The 6116-nt window shown below is 58.9% G+C and overlaps 1 long non-coding RNA gene across 1 annotated transcript; it reads left to right on the top strand.

Moving 5' to 3' along the window:
* The first annotated feature begins 2049 nt into the window (after window positions 1–2049).
* LOC132078403 (uncharacterized) lies at window positions 2050–3095 on the top strand. Its single transcript, XR_009419267.1, has 3 exons — window positions 2050–2083; window positions 2507–2585; window positions 2772–3095. It is a non-coding gene; the product is annotated as an uncharacterized LOC132078403 (long non-coding RNA).
* The last annotated feature ends 3021 nt before the right edge of the window (window positions 3096–6116 follow it).

Raw genomic sequence — 6116 nt, 5'->3', positions numbered from 1 at the left:
AGAGGAGCCCACGCTGGATCAGGGTCCTGGCAGGACCTGTGAGCCCATGGAGGGTGAGGCAGCTGCAGCAGTTTGTGAAGAGCTGCTGTCCCTGAGATGAACTCACCCTGGAGAAGTTCATGGAGAAGTGTCCCCAGGAGGGGCACAGGAGGGGAACAACTCCTCTCCCCGAGCAGCAGGAGAAACAACGGGTGATGAACCGAGCAGAGCCCCCAGTGCCTGTCTGCCTGCACCGCTGGGGGAGGAGGCAGAGCTGGGAAGGAGGGAGGGATGGGCACAAGGTGTTTGTGAAGCTTTATTTTACTTCTCACTATCCTGCCCTGATCTGGATAGAAACAAATTCAACTAATGTCTCTAATTTTGAACCTGTTTTGCCCATGATGGCATTTGCTGGGTGATTTGTCCCAGTCCTTATGTCAAGCCATGAAGCCTTCGTTCTATTTTCCTTCCCTTTCCCTTCCTCCCCTTTCCTCTCCCCTCCCCTCCCCTCCGCTCCCCAGCCCTGCTGCTGCGGGGGATGTCACAGCCCCTAAGAGTATCCCCAGTGTGGCAAGAGCTTCTCCCAGAGGTCAGCCCTGACCCAACACCAACGCAGCCAGCACTGAGGGAAGCCCTGGGAGTGCCCCCAGTGTGGGCAGAGCTCCGTGCGCTGCTCCAGCTCCATCCCCACGGGAGGATCCGCGCTGGATGACCCCCAGTGACCCCGGTGGGCAGAGCCCCGGTGATCCGTGGTGCCGGTGATCCCTGCTGGGAAGACACCTGGCTGGGGCTCCACATCCTCCTGGCTCTCCGTGGCCTGGATTTTCTTTTCAGATCACTTCATCCTTTCCAAACACCCAAAACCTGGGTAAAAACAAAGACGTTGAACTAAGAGAAGGATGGGGACATGGGGGGCTGTTCCAGGGGATGTGGGGGATGCTGGGTCCGAGGGAGCTGAGGGTTCCTGGGAAGGACTTGGGGGTTGCTCAGGGCTTTGAGCACTCCAGGCTGAGCAGCTCCGGCTGCGCTGGGAGACCCTGGCAGAGGTTCTGGGGCAGCTGATCAAGGAGCCCCTGCCCTGGAACTGCCCCCGTGTGCCCCTGTCCCGCTTCCTGGTGTCCCCTGGAGCGGCTGCCCCATTCCCGCTGTCACTCCCATTCACCCAGCCCGTTCCCATGTCCCCCCTATCTCGTTCGCGTCCTGGTCTCTGCCCAGTCTGGACCCCATTCCTCTCCCTGTCCTGTATTCCTGGTCCCTGTACCGTATTTCCAGTGCATTCCAGGTCCCCGGCCGTGTCCCCATTCCCGGTCCCATTCCCGGTCCCTGTACCCATTCCCTCTCCCTGTTCCCAGTCACTGTCCCGACTCCCCATTCCCATTCCCCATTCCCGTTCCCAATCCCTGTCCCCATTCCCCATTCCCCGTTCCCCATTCCCCGTTCCCCATTCCCATTCTCGCTCCCTGTCCCCTCTCACCGGACGCCGCCGCCATCGCTCAGGCCCCCCACCGGCCCTCACGTGACCGTGCAAACCCCGCGCTGCTCCCGCCCACCAATCCCAGCGCGCGATCGCTCCTTTATTTGCATAACCACGCCCCTTTCTCCGCCCCCCGCCGGCTGGAGCCGCCTCCGGGCGCTGTTTGCTCCCAGTAAGAGCGAGAGCGGCAGGGAGAGCGCTCCCAGTTTCTGCCCGCTGCTCTCACCATCGCTCCCAGTGCTCCCAGTTAGAGCGGGACCAGCAGGGAGAGTGCTCCCAGTTTCTGCCCGCTGCTCTCACCATCGCTCCCAGTGCTCCCAGTATCGCTCCCAGCCCCGCGGGTCGGGGCCGCTTTGGAACCCCCCAGGGCAGAGCGCGGCTGCTTTTGGGTGCCGGCACTGCCCGGGCCGGGCTGGGAGCGGAGCAGCAGCAGCAGGAGCGGGAGGGAGAGGAGGGACAGAGGAAGAGGAAAAAGAAAGGGAAAGGGAAAGAGAGGAGCGGGAAGCAGAGGAAGAGGAGGGCCAGAGCAGGAGGAAGAGGAGCAGCGGAGGAGCAGCCGCAGCACCAACCCCACGCGGTTCCCCCGCTCGGGCCGCGGCTGCCCCGGTTCCGCCCCTCCGGAGCCCGCAGGTGAGCGGGGAGGGAGAGTCGCCCCCAGCCCATGGCGGGGGGGTCTCCGGGAGTGTTTTTTGGCGGGGCGGGGATGTTTGGATCGTGCAGGAGCCCAAAGCCGAGCCGGAAATGGCCCTGCAGGGATCTCGGGGGGTCCCCGGGGCGCTGGCCCGGTACCGGCAGGGAGGGGGCGATCCCGGCTCTGGGGATCCCCGGGAGAGCCGGGGGGAAAACGCGGGAGCCCAGGAGCAGGAAGAGCCCCGGAGAGGGGCGATCCCAGTGCAGAGGGACCCCCCGCAGCCAGGAGGGGTGCGGGAGGCTGGGGATGAGCGGGGTCCGGGCCCCCCGAGCCTGAAAGGGGCGCTGGCTTCTCCAGCTGCCCTTGGGCACCGGGACCATCAAACCCAACACGCTCAGCACTTGTTTTGCCCCCCAAACCAGGATTTCCCATTCCCAAACCTTGGCCAGGTGGAGGAGGAGGCTGCGAGGAGGAGGAAGATGCCCCAGGACCCCCAGGCAGGTGAGGAGGAAGTCGGTGCCCCTTTCCCGCTCTCTCCTGCTCCATCTCCCAGCCCAGCATGGCCCCCGGCTGCAGCACAGCCCCACTGCTGATGCTGTTCAGCCAGGGATGCACTGGGGGGGATCTCCTTGCCTTCCCTCTGGCACAGAGGCAAATCCCATCCTCTCCTTGTCCTTCCTCCCCCAGGGAAGGAGCTGAGGATGGAGAGCAGGGCGGACAAATCCCCACGGCAGAACCTCTTGGCAGAGGCCGTTTTGAGCGGCTCCACAGGACAGGAATCCAGTAGGGAGGAAAAGCCCCAGAGATCCCACACAAGGAGGGGCTGCAAACGTGGATCACGGGGATCCGAGGAGGAAAGACCCACCCTGTGCCAGGGGGGCGGCCGGAGCTTGGAGCTGGGGGTCGCTGAGCAGCTTCACCATGGGGAGAAGCCCCACAAGTGCTCAGAATGTGGGAAGAGCTTCAGCAAGAGATGCCACCTGACCTACCATTATAGAATCCACACTGGGGAACGGCCCTACGGGTGTGGGCAGTGTGGGAAGAGCTTCTGTGAGTGTGCCAACCTGATTGTCCACCAGAGGAGCCACACGGGGGAACGACCCTACGAGTGTGACAAATGCAGTAAGAGCTTTCAGAGCAGCTCCAGCCTCCTCCTGCACCAGTGCCCTCACACCGAGGAGAGGCCCTTCTGCTACCCCGACTGTGGGAAGGGCTTCAGGCACAATTGCAACCTTGTCACCCACCAGCACATCCACAGCCGGGAGAGGCCCTACGAGTGTGCCCAGTGTGGGAAGAGCTTCAAGACCAGCTATGAAGTGACTGCCCACCAGAGGAGCCACACGGGGGAACGGCCCTACAAGTGTGGGGAGTGTGGGAAGAGCTTCAGGACGAGCTCCCACCTGACTGCCCACCAGCGCATCCACAGCAGGGAGAGGCCCTACGAGTGTCCCCAGTGTGGGAAGAGCTTCTCCCAGAGGTCAGCCTTGACCCAGCACCAACGCAGCCAGCACTGAGGGAAGCTGTGGGAGTGCCCCCAGGGCAGGAAGAGCTTTTTGTGCTGCTCCAGCTCCACAGCTCCATCCCTCATTGGAGGATCAGCACTGGATGATCCCCAGTGACCCCGGTGGGCAGAGCCCTGGTGATCTCTGGTGCCAGTGATCTGTGTTAGGAAGAGACCTGGATGGCTCCTGGCTCCTCATGAGCACCTGGACACATCCACAGACCAGCATCAGAAATCCACTGAGGAGAGCTCTGATTTTTTAAGATTTTCTAAGGCTTCTGATGTTTACATTCTTGTAGCAAACTTTCTCACACACTTCCTGTAAATAACTTATTGTTTTGCATTCTTTTATGGAGGAAGAGAAATTTGATAGGCTGTTGGTTTGTCCAGTGTCATTGGAGAGGTGGCACTTTCACCCTCCAATCCACTGTCACTTTTGGAAAACTATAAATGTTGGAGTCAGAAAATAAACTTCCCTTTTTCCACCTTGACAACAGCGGTGTGTGCGCTCGTGTTGTTTTGTGTCCTATAGTGGCATTGAGCAGATTTGTCGACTTCTGACCCCAGAAGAATTTCACTTCTTGCATCTTTTGGTGGCATCAAGTAACACTGGATGGCCTTGGAGGTCTTCTCCAACATAAATCCATCATTTTAATTCCCTCTGCCCCACGGGCATCTTCCACAACCAAATCGGGCCGGACCGGGGCAAAACCCATGATTTTGGAGACAGTGGGGTAGAAACCCCTCCAAAAAAGGTTCTTCTCACCCACCCGAGCTCGTGGATGCTCTGCTGGCAGGGACACATAAATCCTTTTGTTTTGGCCTTCAAACACAAAGGTTTCTGTTCATCCCTTTGAAAGCCCTGAAATTGGGGTAAAAATCAAGACATTGAATGTGCTTGGATGGGCACGTGTGAGGACACAGCCTTTGGTGGGGACCTGGGTTGGAAATGGCCATGGACAGGGACATGGGGGGACATGAACATGAATGGGGACATGAACTGGGACAGCATCAGTGCCACCACCTGTGCCACCACAGTGCCACAAGCACCTTCATCTCAGCCATGGCACTGCCTGATCCAGTTCCTGCCACCACGTTCCCCCTGCCACCATTGTGGTGTCCCAGCTGAATGTCACCCCCCAGCAGGGCAGGATGGGAACTTGTTCAGCTGGTGACAAGTGGCCCAGGAGTGAGTGACAGCCACCAGGGTGTCCCAGGGCCACTGCGCTCAGGAGACCCCAATCGCCCCTGGGGACAGGGCAAGGGTCAGTCTCACCCGCAGGGGCCATGCAGGGCCATGCTGGTGTCACTGGAGGCGTCCTGGTGGCAGTGTCCCCACAGGTGTGGTGACATTGTCCCCTGGTGTGTGTCCTGCTGGCATCATGTCCATTATATGTTGGTGACCCAAGTTACATCATCCTGGTTCTCCTCCCCAGTTCCAGAATGCTCCCCACTCCCGCTTTCCCATTGGTTCCCGTTCCCTGCAGATCCTCCCCTGAATCCCAGTTGGTTGTTGCCCTTTTGTCCTGCCTTTGCACCGCCCTTGTTCCCTCTGCCCATTGGGCTCAGAGCCAAAGTGTGGTGGTGTTTGCAGGGGCCCCAGGACAAGGGAGAAGATGAGAATCTTGACTCCATGTTTCAGAAGGCTGATTTATTATTTTATAATATATTAAAAGAAAATGATATATTAAAACTATACTCAAAGAATAGAAGAGAGGATTTCATTAGAAGGCCAGCAAGGAATAGAAAAGAATAACAAAAGCTTGTGACTCTCAGAGAGTCCGAGCCAGCTGACTGTGATTGGCCATTAATTAGAAACAACCAACATGGACCAATCAAAGATGCACCTGTTGCATTCCACAGCAGCAGATAATTATTGTTTTTCTTTTCCTCTGAGGCTTCTCAGCTTCTCAGGAGAAAACTCCTGGCAAAGGGATTTTTCAGAAAATACCATGGCAGCACCAAAGCTCCACCTCCCTTGTCCCATATAAAACCCTGGACCCTGCTTTGTTCTTGGTTCTCTGTGCCTGGAGCCCTTGGGTGTGCTGGCCCATAAAGCACCACTGGAACTCCCAGCATGGATCCCCTCCCGCCTGTTTTCCCCCGAGCTGCAATCGCCACCGGCCTGGTGCTCGCTGGGCCATCCCTGCCCTAGAGGAGACGCTCCGGGGAAGGCAGTGCCTGGGGCTGGGATGGGCTCTGGGCACTGCTTTGGGCTGGGGAGGCTGAACTTCCTTCCCAGGGGCTTCTCTGGGGCAGGGCTTGGGTTTGGCCTGGAAACAGAAGGAAAGTTCCAGGAGGTTTTTGTTCCTGCCCAGAGCCGAGGCCTTTCCTGTTCCTCATCCTGCCCTGGCAGTGAAGGGCTGGGGGAGCAGCAGAAAGGGGCAGAGACAGAGCCGGGACAGGGACCCTGACTCGAGCCCAGGGCATTCCCAGAGTGTGTGGAAGAAGGATCAGTCTGGAAAGAGGGGGAAGGAGCAGAAAGGGGGGGATGCTGGCAGTGATGGCATTTGTGTCCCCAGGTCACCATT

Source organism: Ammospiza nelsoni, chromosome 12 (genome assembly GCF_027579445.1).
Source record: "Ammospiza nelsoni isolate bAmmNel1 chromosome 12, bAmmNel1.pri, whole genome shotgun sequence".
NCBI lineage: Eukaryota > Metazoa > Chordata > Aves > Passeriformes > Passerellidae > Ammospiza > Ammospiza nelsoni.
This window is presented reverse-complemented; position numbering and strand designations above follow the sequence as displayed.